Source organism: Protopterus annectens, chromosome 7.part0 (assembly GCF_019279795.1).
Source record: "Protopterus annectens isolate FY-2018-M chromosome 7.part0, PAN1.0, whole genome shotgun sequence".
NCBI lineage: Eukaryota > Metazoa > Chordata > Ceratodontiformes > Protopteridae > Protopterus > Protopterus annectens.
The window spans coordinates 1,496,094,168-1,496,108,779 of NC_056739.1; positions in this window are offsets into that span (position 1 = coordinate 1,496,094,168).

Here is a 14,612-nt window from a genome sequence, read left to right on the forward strand (position 1 = left end):
CAGCTGCAGAACACCTGTGTAAAACTCCCACCTTACCTTCACAGGGTACACATATTACACTTCTCTAGTGTGTTTGTCTGTGCTCTCTACTGACACCTTAGATGACTCTCTTCTTAGAACATGCTGGAAGTAACTGCACTACTTAGTTGCAGAAAGGACAACTAGCATGTAGTGCAAAGCAGTGTCCCCAGATCTCCCAGTCATTTCACATGAAATGCCATGAAAGGAGCTAGCATGGATATGATCAGTAACACTGTCATACACCTACTGACACTGGACCAAACATAGTTTGGTTTGCTCAAGGCCAGATCATGCCTACAGACTCTAACCGGTGGACCCCATTGAGTGTTACACTATGCAATGGATGACAGGAATATGACTCACTCACTATGACTCACCTACCATGGCCTGACAAGGTGTTTGACAATATTAGACCAGCAGGCCTTGCTGGAAACTGTGTAGGTTATCTACTGAGTGATATGTCAGCTGGTGGATAGGCAAGTGTCTGGCAGTCATAATCTGGGAAGATAGCATTGAGAAAACTATGTTACAATGATGCCAGTCACCAGTGGATTTCCTCAGACATCATTAATGGCATACCCCTTCTAGCCATTTCCTTCTCTGCAGTCACGGCCACTGTCAGTGACCTCTGACTGACTACATTAGCAGGTGACTGCATATTAGGAGTTGTCAGTGAATCCCATACAGAACCAACAGTTATCCAGGATGGCCTGAGACACGCATTCAGTTATCTGAGCCACAGACAAATACTAAATGGAATGAGTGCGCAATACTATCCTTTGGGAAGTCATCCACCTCTGGAAAATATAGTAGCGTGTGCACACTGCACACAGGTGAGCCATTACTCATGGACTTAAGGACACAAGGAGAAATGTAGCCTTTGACTTTCACTGCTCAGTAAGATGTGGGGATGCGTTCCATTTTGTACAACCTATACAGAAAGGTATGGGATGTAAATCCCAGACTGTCTTTGTTATACTGAATTTGGCACTCATCACACTTATCATTGAGTGCAATGGCACCCTCGCTATTTAACTACATAGGCATATCTTACAACTGTAGCAGTCACACAGGTTCCATGGTACACCAATACACATTGTAGATAACATGTCCTATGGAGTCTGTGTCAAGAGTGTACATGTGTAGTCTGTAGTCTGTCTCCTAAATGGTTTGGAGGGGATGTGTATGGCTGCCATACAGGGAGGTGTCAGATCCCACTGTGTACCTCCCGTTTATCCATGACAGAACTTACACATGTTTTACCTGTTCTACACACCTTCACCATCACTGTGGTATAAACAGTACATGCTGGAGGGACAGGTATGTAACACAGACAGTACACCCTACATGTAACAGGCCCCTCATGCATGTAAAGCATACATGTGCTGTGACACAAATCATGTTTAAGTTACACAATGGGATGCAGAATAAGACAATCATAACTGCTGTTAGACAAATGTCTGCACTGGACACAGGAAATCTGTCGGTGGATCATCTCCATCACCACAGCTTGTAGATGTCTTAGCTCCCAAAACCCTGGTAACACTTATCAAGGGTATCAGACCTTTTCATAGATTAGGGATGAATGAGTAGGTTGGATGATGCCATTGTCCTTGTTAGCTTGTTATACACATATTAACTTATGGAGCCATGCACCTATAGTGCTGTACCTTGATGAACACATATTTCTTCTGTGTTGACATTCCCCCCTGTGCTCTGACGTCTATGGGTTTATTGCTGCTGCATATCCATAGGTGTCCCTAACAGAATCATGAAACAGAAACATAAACAGGTCCATGACACTCCTTTCATTTTGTAGGTATACCGCCATTACAACATCATACAACATAAGGCGCACAAAATCATGTGGCTTACTCATTACAAATGTCAGCATACAGTATCTGTCAGTAATCAGTAGACATGGCATGGCAAAACAACAATGCATTAACAAGTACATGTTAATTTATATAGTCACCCTGTGCATCAGACACATAGCTTAATTTACCTGCATCAATGATGAGGATGACAGGGATGTGGCATAGGTATCATCACTTGTGCATGGTGTTGCGTGGGGGTGCAGGAGGCCTAGGCTAACCCAAAAGGTTGACAGCATGTGCGTGTGAGTCAGGAAGGGAAGTAGGTAAGATGGACCATGGAAATGTGCAGCGTGTGTCTGTAGGTGACCTGCATTTGACAGTGGTGTGTGAGTGTGCATGTACACAGTCAAGCTCAGTGCTAGCCCTACATGTGTGTATGCTGGACAGCTTTGAACTGTGCATGGTAGAGGTGACAGTTCACCATCTCTGGCCCCAAACATGGGAACTGGCTCTGCCAGGAGGTGCACTGGCACCTCCATGCCCAAGGTCAGAAGCAGTGCAAGTACTTGATGGTGACTGCTGTCTGCTGGGACAGTGTCCTCCATGGGAACATCCAAGACCATGAGCCCATTGCCTGCCCCATCTGGGTGTGGACAGCACACTCCCCTCTGTAGCACTGGATGTACTGCCACTAAGGGAGCGTGATTTTGCATGGCCACATGGACTCTCAGTAGATGGTGTTGCTGACCTATGTCCACGAATCCGACGCTCAACTCCAACCAGATGTGCCAGCATAGACACTGTGCATTCCAAGATAGATAGTGTGCGATCTGTCTCAGCCCACCTTCTTTCCACTGCATCAATGAACTGATCTAGGGTGTCACCAGTATGGTGGAGGCAGTCACGGATATCAGACTGTGCTGCATCCATAACCCTAAGCATACATCTGGAGTTCCTTTCAGAATATGCCTGTGCCTCCATGACGGCCCAAAACATGTGCCGAGTGACCCGTGATGTGACACCTGCTACAGCTGGTGGACAGACAGCAGGCCTCCTACAAACACCCCTATTAAGCCACCTGTGTGGAGCCTCACCAGCTGTCTGGCTATGGCCATTGTCTACATTCACTGGAGCCATGCATTTCATACAGGATTATGATAAGGTCACCAATCTTTAACCATATTGTATTGCACGGAGTACCAGGATTACTCTCCAGTATCAGGAAAAATGCAACCTAGTTGAGCCCTACTTCAGTGTGAGACACAACATTAACAGTGCTGTCTTTCTAAACACTGTTAATATCGGGTCTTGCACTAGACACTGAGTATTGCCAGAGCTTGCTAAGGGCTTTACTGACTTTCAAAGCCAGTACAATACTTTGTGCTTTTTCTCTTTTTTTTGTAATCTTTCTGTAACCAGCATGCACACGTGTGTGTGTGTGTGTGTGTGTGTGTGTGTGTGTGTGTGTGTGTGTGTGTGTGTGTGTGTATGTGTGTGTGTGTGGTATGTGTGTGTGATACACATGCCAAAAATTTAGCACTTGATACGTAAAATCACTTACTATGTCATAACTGCAAGTTAAACAGAATGACTACATCGGTTAAAGGAAAAGGGTGTAGTGTTGCCCACTATGTTTATCTCATTAAGAAAGCTGGCATATGTAGAAAACATCAGCTGAAAAAGCAGTTCATCAGGCTAGTCATACTTGTACACAAGTTTTAATATGGGTATTTTAAATGACATATTAATGGACAAAATAGCTGTTCGGGTAAGATCTTCATTTTTTTCTGACTATTGCTAGAGCTACTTTCTCTGGCTGACCTTAATTTTTATGTGCTACAGACTATTTTAGTATTTCATTTTCTGTCAATCAAGCAGACTTGAACATTTAGTGACCTCTTAGTTGCACACAAGTGAAAATCCAAAGCAGCACTGCATTTTCCCAGACTCACATAGCTTGACAATAAAAATAATATTCATTGACCCTGCCTCTCACTTTTCTCTTTTTTACTGGTATGGTTTGGCTCTCGGGTAAATGGTAAATCATGTTTGCTAAGAAACACTACATGACTTGTATTTCAGAGTGAACTGTTTTACTGTATTAGAAACTAAATAAAGAAGCTTTCAGTAGAAATAAAATCAGAGGGGTTGATTCCATCTCAATGTGTCAAAGATATTCCGTACCTTTTGCTCCTGCCTGTCTAGAAAATAGGTGGCTCTTCCATGATTTGCATTACTAAGGTTTGTGTGAAGACAATAATTTGCCACAAATGTACTGTACTGTCATGGAAAAGAATATTTACCAAAGCTCCAGGAAACTTATGTATTTAAGAGGAATTAAGAGAGTCTGTTACATAATGATTACATCATGTCATAAAATAAACAGGACAAGGACAGACCAAATGGCTTTCACACCTGAGAGGTATTAATTCTTAACTCTATACATCCTGTAGTGTCATTTTCTGACAGAAAAATATGCATATAATAGGCCGTTTAGTGTGTATAGATATATAACTTAACTGAAAAGGTATGCATAAATAAGTAAAAGTATGACAATACATTAGTCTTCAAAAGGTAGCACAAACATCTTGGACAAATGGCTATGGAATGAAAGAAATTGGTAATTTTAGACAAATAAAGAAAACATCATTGCATTCTAAAAGCTTGACAAAATTAATGCACCTTTGTGACATGCAGACAGCCTCTTAACTCTTTAGTGGTGTGTGTTTATATATACAATAAAATCCCTGTTATCCGGGACTCAAGCAACCAGCACTCTCAAGCAACCAGCATTTGATTGGCTCATATGCCGGCATACGAGCCAATCAAAAATTCCAAAGGGAAGCCTCTTCTGTTCAATGTAGAACAGCCCCCTGTTCCGCATTGAACAGAACAGACTCCACTTTGTCATTTTTGATTGGCTCATATGCCGGCATATGAAACGATACAAATCCTAAAGGGAAGCCTCTCCTGTTCAATGCAGAACAGCCCACTGTTCTGCATTGAAGAGAAGAGGCTCTGCTTTGCGATTTTTGATGGCGGTGTACGAACCAATCAAAAATGGCAAAGTATATCTCAAGCAATGAGAAAAAAACACTTAACAGGCATCTACCAGTCCTCATGGCTGCTGGTTAAGTGAGACTTTACTGTATTTACACAGACACACACACACACACACACACACACACACACACACACACACACACATATATATATATATATATATATATATATATATATATATATATATATATATATGTATATTTAGCCTTTGTTGACTGGGTTAGTCCCACTAGACTAGTAAACTCTTTTCAGTGGAGACTCCAAGTGGTAATTATATTAGTAGTGGACATTTGACAAGGCCATCTAGAGATTCACTGTTGTTTTTGATAAGTGCTGTGGGATATTTTACATCCACTTAAACTACCATCAACTCAAGCAGACAGAGCATCACTTTAACTTCTGATCCAAACAGCAGCACACTCAGGAATGCAGCATCCCCCTTATGCTGTACTACAGTATCAGTAATTGATCTACATGGTGTAGGAACAGAACCAGCAGCCTTCTATACCAAAGTCGAGTGTGCTACCTGTTGCACCACCATACAGATACATTGGTTTGCAGGTCAAAACAGTGAGTGTTCATGTAAGTAAATGTTTTTTCAGGCTGTTAATAACAGTGAATCAAAAGTCAAAGTCAAAAGTCAAACGTAACTTTATTCTCATTTAAATCTTCACAAGTGTAGATTAAATGAGATTCCATGCAATCAGCTCATCATGGGACAGACAAAAAAGAAATCACATACACAGTCAGAAAGACATAATTTAAAACAACATACAATAATATTACCACCATCTTATAAATTAACTCTACACTTAACTATATAGCTACATATATTCCTAGAAATGCATACTTGTTAAGGTATTAAAAACACACATCTAGCAGGAAGGTTTTAGTAATAGTACTGCACATGAACCATGTACCACATTATGGGTGAACAAGCACATAGCAGAAGCAGCTGAAGAAAAAATATTGCACCTGGATTAGTAGTATAAATTATAATGGTTGGCTTGGCTTAATAGATAATATCTCACAGTGAATGGGAAGTCCCAATATCCTGAACTGTCAACAAGTAGACCTAATGTTAGAGTTAAGAAGTCTGATCACATTTGGATAAAAACTGTCTTTGAATCTAGTTGTCCTGCATCGAATACTATGGTATCTTTTACCCAATGACAGGCTTATAAACAGACTGTTTGCAGGATGAGTTGAGTCATTTAGTATTTTGGTGGGTCTCTTTAGGCTCCTTGATGTATAAAGATCCTGGACTGTGGGCAGACATGTGCCAGTTATCCTCTCGGCAACTCTCACCACTCTCTGCAGGGATTTCTTATCTGCGACCGAACAGCTCCCATACCATACTGAAGAATTGGATGTTGGGATGCTTTCAGTTGCTGATCTGTAGAAGGTGGAAAGTGCTGATAATGGTATCTTCGTCTTTTTGAGTCTTCTCAAAAACTGGAGACATTGGTGTGTTTTTTTTCACTATGTGACAGGTGTTCCCAGACCAAGAGTGATCATCAGAGATATGAACTCTGAGGAATTTGGTACTGCTTACCATTTCCACTATCTCTCCGTTGATCAGTAGCAGTGTATGGGGTGTTTGCCTCTTCCTTTAGTCTATGATGATCTCTTTTGTTTTACTTGAATTCATGTCAAGGTTGTTTCTTGCACACCAGGCAATCGGTGTGTTAACATCTTCTCTGTATGCACTCTCATCCTCTCTCCTGATGAGACCCATGACTGTGGCATCATCAGCAAACTTGATGATATGATTTGTACTGAAGTTTGCTGTGCAGTCATGGGTTAGGATAGTAAATAATAGGGGGCCGAGAATGTAACCCTGAGGAACACCTGTGTTGAGTGTTATGCTCCTAGAGGTATTCTTGCCCTCACAAACCTTCTGTAGCCTGTTAATGAAAAAGTCCAGGATCCAGTTGCAGAGGTGTTTGCTGATATCCAGATATACTAGCCTATTGATCAACTGCATAGGGACAATGGTGTTAAATGCTAGGTTAAAGTCAATGAATAGCATTCTCACATGGCTCTCTTGGCTCTCCAGATGCTCAAGAGGAAGATGCAATACGACCACTATTGCATCAGCCATGAATCAGTTTTCCCTGTAGGCAAACTGCAGTGGATCGAAAGTTGATGGTAGTTCCACAGACAGGTGTTTCTTGGCTAGCCTCTCAAAATATTTCATAACTGTGGATGTTAATGCAAGAGGCCTGACATCATTCAAGCTGGAGGGTGAGACTTTTTTGGGTAGAGGGATGATATTTATTACTTTGCAACATGAAGGGACCATTGCTAGGCCAAGTGAGGTGCTGAATATATCCTTGAGTACTGAACATAGTTGGTCTGCACAGCCTTTTAACACTTTACCCAAGATATTATCTGGACCGGTTGTCTTTCTGGGACTGGCTTTCTGTAGCACTCTTTTTACTTCTATCAGGCTAAGGCTGAGCACTGCATCATACTGCTCTGTGTGTAACCTTTGCATAGTTATGGTGTTCCTCTCATCATATCTTCCAAAAACAGTATTCAGCCTGTCTAAGAAAATCAGTGTTATCATCACATTGTGTGGTTCTTGTTTTATAGTCCGTAATTTGTTGTATACTCTGCCACAACAGTCTGGTATCCCTCATGTTCTTGAAGTGATTTAGTAAGTACTTCCTCCCATATTTCCTCCTAGCCTTTTTTATGCCTTTCTTCAGGTTTGCCCTTGCCACACTTAAGGCTTCCCTGTCATCTGCCCTGAATGCTTAATTTCATGCCTTAATAAATGCACATATTGGTGAACATTGTTTTCAATGGAATTGTAGCTGGCAGCCTTTTGTATGGGATTATGATACAGGTGGGTAAGGGAATCTGTCCTTAACCACTGTTGTGTGATTTCACAGTTGGTTTATGTAATTAGCAGGGGTGGAAGTGGTGCAGCCCCACTCAGAAAGTCCCCTGGATTCACTATCCTTCCGTGCAGGACTAGCTTAGTCCTGCACAGAAGCGAATGTTTAGGAGCAGGACGGCAGTGCGCCATGCATATTAATGAAGGTGTGCTGCCTGAGCGCCTAAATGGACATGCAGCGTGTACACATGCAGGAGGCGTGTCTGAGAGCAGAGCAGTATTGCAATGAAGAACAGAAGAGTATGAATAAGAATGAGTGAGACCGCTCATAGGTGTTCGCATACCCCCAGCAACATCCCCCCAAGTTTACAAGAGCAATATTTAAAACAGTAAAGATAAAGAAGTTTTTTTTTAAAAACAGATTAAATTTAACCATCATTGCGTGGGTTTACCCATTGCTTAGCTACAGTTAAAGTAGCTTAAATGGCACAAGATGATAAAATGCAAGATATATGCAAATGAAGCCGTACAGCAATCATGTAGTGGGCAGCGCATTCGCCTTACGAGCAGTCATTCCCGGTTCGAGTCCCACTCCAGTACAATCCATTTTCCATGTCAAATCACTTTATGATCAATTTATTTTGTTACATAACCTACGACATAACATATATTTGTGAACTGGAGTACTGCATTAAATGCAGATGTGAGGTGTCATTGTCATAATGTTGCAAAATCCACAGATAATCACAAGTGCCCCATACAGTATATGTACACAGGAATCAGTAATACAAATGGAAGGTAAACTGTGTAATGAATGATAAATCCATACAGTTTCCATATCCACCACCTTCCCAAGAACCATTATTAGTGCAGTGGTAAGCGGGTATAAGCACCAGTAAGCAAGAGTAAGCATATTTATGCAGTAGTAAGTGGGAGTAAGCATATTTAAGCAGTAGTAAGCAGGTTTAAGCCCGTTTGCATGGGGGTAAGCAATGCACACACAGGTTAAGCAATATTGAAGCTAACACTCTGTAAGCATATTTAACCGGAGTTTAGCATTGCTAACCTTTGCACAAACCCACACAAACCCACTTACAACTGCTTAAAAGTGCCTTAAGCACTCTGTATGCATCAGCCGCTGTTCTGGCCAGAAACAAAATAAACAGCCTTTATAGGTCTTGAACTGAGGACCCTGTACACTATAGTCACAGTAGTTAACCACTGAGCCGGCACAGCAGTAGTTAAGACTGAGGTATCACCAAACAGATCCTCACCATAGGAAATAGAAACTGAACATGTGAAAGGAATCTATATACAGTTTTATATTGCATAACCAACTACAGGACATAAATATGTGAACTGGAGTACTGCATTAAGCCCAGATGTGAGGTGTCAATGTAATTTGTTTGTGTCTTTCGGCTTTTCCCAGTTAGGGGTCGCCACAGTGGAACTCCGGTCCGCTAATGATTGGCAGTTGATTTTTACATACCGGCTTGCCAGGCCTGACACACAACCTTCAACGAAGATACGCCCATTCACGCATGTCTCCACGCAGAAGACGCTCTAGCTGAGAATTGAACCGGACAGCGTCTTACTGTGAGGCGACAACGCTACCACAGCACCACCACCGCGGACGAGGTGTCAATGTAATAAAGGGTTGAAATCCCTTAATAAACACAAGGACCCCATATAGTGTATGTACACATGAATCATGGATACCAAACACATATATAACATGTAATGAATAATAAATCAATGCCACAATGCAAATATAATACAACTTAAATATTAAGCAACGCCCAGTATTGCACAGCCCAGCTTAGTAGGTGTAAGCAATATGTAGGCCAGCAAACTCAATCTGCCCATTGGTATACCCCTTTAAGCAATGCCAACCTTAGGTAAGCAGGTTTGCCCATAGCTTACCTTTTCAAAACCGTCCAATCACGGCAAAGTGTGGGAAACCGGTCCTATTTAAACCCAACAGGTGGGAATACATCTCATAACTGGTTGTAGCTTCCCCTTGTAAGCACTATGTCTGGAATGGGAGAGGGTGTGAGCTTTTGGGTGCAACGCTGGGGCATCCAAGAGTCCAGAGTCATGGCAGGACTCATTGTGAAAGACCATGACATAAGACTGCTGCAGGGCCAGTACCAGGGTTCCCAATACAAAATGATAGCCTGGAACTGTCTCGCCCGTGACCTCACCAGTGACACTGGCATATCCCGAACTGGTGAGCAGGTCAGGCATCACTATGCCAACCTGAAGGGGCAAAAGGGGGATCTCTTGGATCAGTGGGTCCAAGAGGCTAGGAGGACAGGGGAAGTCTCAGCCGTGTGTAAGTATCAGTCCACCACCTGTTTAATAATTGCCAACTCATGTATATTATGGATAGGTATGGCTAAATATTCCTCTTATGTCTTTCACAGCGGCAAGTGAGTGGGCTATGAACCAGGAGGCCCATAGATGTAGATTGGAGAGGTTGTGACATGAGGCAGGTTAGTAATACTCTTGTATGCACTGTAATAGGAAATAAATCTAAAAGTAGTAGGAAGTTAATTGCCTGTATAAAACTTGTATTGTTTAAGGCATGTACTGCATACACCAGAGAATATGGCAGGAAGAGTCTCATATAGGTTGTATGTAAATAAAAGCATGTTTGTTTGTCTTTTCGACTTTTCCCGGTTAGGGGTCGCCACAGCGGAACTCCGGTCTGCTAATGACTGGCATTTGATGTTTATGGTGCTGAGTTGCCAGCCCGACGCCCAACCTTCAGTGAAGGCATGCCCATTCACGCATGTCTTTTGGAGGCCACTCGACCATGGGGAGGACATGCAGATTCAACACAGAAGGCACTCCAGCCGAGAATCGTACAGGAGAATCTCTTGCTGTAAGGTAACAATGCTACCTCTGTACCACCGCGGATATAATAGCCTGATAATAAAGGTCTAACTGCTGGACTGCATGTGTTTACTCTGGTATCATATGGTAATGTAGATTTGCAATCACTTAATAGTACTGTTGTATTAAGCACTGTTACCCACACTGTGATACATAAATAAAATATGTAGGAATGTCTGTATATGACTGGTGTAATCCCAAGAGGTCATATAGTACAACTGAGAGAGACTTAGACAGAAAACAGTGAAAAGACAGACAACAAAATCAAAATATCACACACAACTGAGATGTGAACTGTTGCATTTTTAGCACACATAGCCATCGTTTGAATCCTGGGAGTGGTAGTAGGCTGCATACAGAATCATACCCCACAACTGCACAGATATGTCCAGAATGTCCAGTAAATCAGCCCATATCTGCTGCCTGTCACCCTGTCCCCCTGGGAAATCAGTGGGAGGATCCCAGACGTTTAGGCAGCAAACAAGAAATACAACTGATTGTCAGACATCTATAAGAACAAACCTGTCACTTTAGCAACTCCCCAAAATGTTATGAGAGTAATAAGCCAAGTATGTCCCATCTACTCCCCCATGTTGTCATGTTGTCAAGCTGTGACCAGAGTGTATACACTAACAGAGTGAGATGTATGTGCATAATACTAATGTGGAATCTGATAAATTTTGTGGCAATATTCAGGTAGTGCCTAGAAATAAAAGATTGATATCCTGTAGTGGTACTGTTTACTCTGGTATTGTATGGCACAAATACTAGAGGTGGTCCCACCTTTCTGAGATTGGAGAAATGTGAATTGTTGTGGCAGTAAAGATGTGATGCATTTAGGCACCCAGGGATTAATGAAATGTGCTCCATAGCTTGCATACTTAAACTGAGGAGCCTTATAAGATAAAGGCCTTCATTTTCCTTGGTATTTTTTTCAGAATTTTAGATTGTTTAAATTGTTCATTTTGTGCATTCATCTATGTTACTATTTTTGCAAGGTATTTATATTCAAATAGATGAATTTTAACATCCTTATGGTGCATAAGAATGGTTTTACATATTTATTCAGTTTTAAACAGGACTTAGTACATACATACACATATATCTTTATATCTATTCAGTCTCTTGTTTGGATCATACATTTTTCACCTCATATTTATCTTTCGTCACCATAATAATACTTTTTATTGTCATTTTATCCATTTTTATGTAATTTTTTATCTAATTTATTAATATTCATTCATTTTTCAGTCTTATAAGTGTTATTTAACATTTTTACCAGGTGTTAGTGTCTACTTTTCCAATATACTTCTAATGTACACTTCTGAGGTATTTTGAAATGTATTTTTCAATGTATTTCTAATGATTTTCTTATATTATTCCAAACTAGGTCTTTTGTTTAATGTAATTAATCTTTAATTGACCACATGATAGAGCTCATTAGATTTACATTTTGGGAGAGTGTATATAAGGTCTTGCATTCAGTATTGTCTTGTCTTGTCTGAAGAAGTACAGGTACTATCCTGTACGAAAGTGCTTACTTTATTTGTGAATAAATAATTATTTTTGGTGTGTATCCAGGTCGTGTTCATACTTTTTTGTTATTTTCCAAGTTTGTATTGTATGGCATTGTTAGTGTTGCAGTTGCTTTGAATAATAAGGTATTACTCATCACTGTCGCCCACACTGTGCTACATAATATAACTGTCTAGGAAATCCTGTATAAGAGTGTTGTAACACAAGGTCAGAATGTAACACCACAAGAGAATTATAGACAGAAATCAGATAAGAGATACACAGCAATATCTATATAACACACACAACTGTGATGGACAGTGTTTTATTTTTAGCAGACACAGCCATGGTCTGAATCCTGGGAGTGGTAGTAAGCTGTATGAATAATCATACCCCACCAGTGTACAGAAATGTCCAGAATGTCCAGTTAATCGGCCCATATCTACCGGCTGTCACCCTGTCCCCCTGGCATATCAGTGTGCTAATCTCTGACATGCAGGCAGCATTTCATGTCATATAACTGACTGTCAGGCCTGCACATATTTGGAAAATGTCAATGAAAACAAACCTGTCATTGTGCAATTCACTAACGGTTTAAGAGGGCAATAGTTGAACTATGTCCCGGTTCACCTGCATGTTACCAAGACATGCCCCGAGTGTGTGCAAAAAGAGATGGACAGGTATGTACATAACATCAGCCTGGAATCTGGGAGTATGTGTAGAAACAGTTAGTGCTAACAAACCAGGTAAGAGGTGTATACTGCAGGTAAAACCAGGTCATGTATATAGTTGTCGACAGCTATACCACTGTCCAAACTAAGGTAATAGGGTAGTGTACCAATACTTGTAAGGTACAGATAACAGCACTGACTAGGAAAGTAATGCAAACTACAGGAATATACTAGTTGTTAACTGACATCTTGCTCTTCCCTCACCATATCTGCAACAAGAAACCAAATACACAGCTCAATTGGTATGTGCTGACTTAACTCTAATGTTGGGACATATGTCCTATTGTTCGATAATTATTTAAATCTGTTTCTATGCATGTGCTATGTAGAAATACTCCCACATTGCTGGCATGGTGCCATCAAAGTATCTGCATGCTGTTGTAATTACCACTGTGGTCTCATATATGCATGTGTTCTGTTTGCTAAGCAACTGTTCCATATCTGGTGTTTGGGTTAATGGGAATATCTATGCATGCTGTTATACCTAATCCTGGAATGTGTTGACTATTACTAACCCACATATGCTGATAAAATTTAAACACCATAGCATGTATGGAAATGTGGGTCCCAGCGGACCCACCTGTCCCACCTCAGCTGGCCATGGCACCGGGCACCAGCACGTCTGGGGCCCGGCCTGCGACCTCCTTGCCTGTTGGTCCTGGACCACCTTCGGGTGGAACCGCCTCAGGGGATGGGTCTTGCCCCCCTGGAAGCAGACACAGATAGGAACCTGTCACCCATCGCCAGGTCCGGGTCGTGGTGAGTAGCGAGCTCCACAGGGAGGTCAGAGATCAGCTACACCAGCTTGAGGGCCGTGTGTCGCAACTAGAGGGTTGGCCTGGCTTTCCTACTCAGCTCCCAGCACAGCCACCTTTGGGGCTGTGAAGGTGCAGTGGTGACCGCCTATGGGTGGGGACCTCAGTCCCACTGTTTCCACTAGGGGGCTCATGGGCTTCTGATTTCTCAACACCCCTTCCCATCAAGGTGTTTACCCCCCACATGTGTCATATACCGCTCCTGTATGCGTCTTGTTTGTCTTGCCTGTTATCCTACCCAACCTACCTCCCCAAATATACCTATAACCCCTCCCCAACATCCCACTCTCACCTGAAAAAAAAGGGCAATCTGTTCCCAAAAAAAAAAATCTCGCCCCATACATAGCTGTCCATTTCACACACATGTCCACTGGATACATATAATCTGGTCTAATTGGCTTAACAACATATTATTATTGTCCTCACCCTTCTTTCAGGGGTTTGAGTGTCCAAATCTATCTCCAAATTCAGTGTAAATGCAGAGCTGTTGTAAAAGAAATGGGCAGCTATGTACCTTCCCTACACTCTTCCTGCACATCCCTAGCTATTTTCTCTACTGTCATTCCCTCTTTGTGCCCCTTTTTTACCACTTTCCTATCAACCCTTTTACATTTCTTTTAAAGAAATTAGCATGGGGGTAAGTGGGAGTAAGCACTTTTAAGCAGCAGTAAGCGGGTGTAAGCTTGTTTGCGTGGGGGTAAGCAATACCTACACAGGTTAAGCAATTTACAAGCTAAGTATAAGAAACTGTAACCAGAAGTTAGCGTTGCTTACCTCCACTCAAACCCATGCAAATCCGCTTACAGCTGCTTAAAAGTGCCTTAATCACTCTGTATCTAATGGCCTTTGTTCTGCCCAGCAACAAAAAACAGCCTCTGCAAGCCTCGAACCCTGCACACCATAGCCA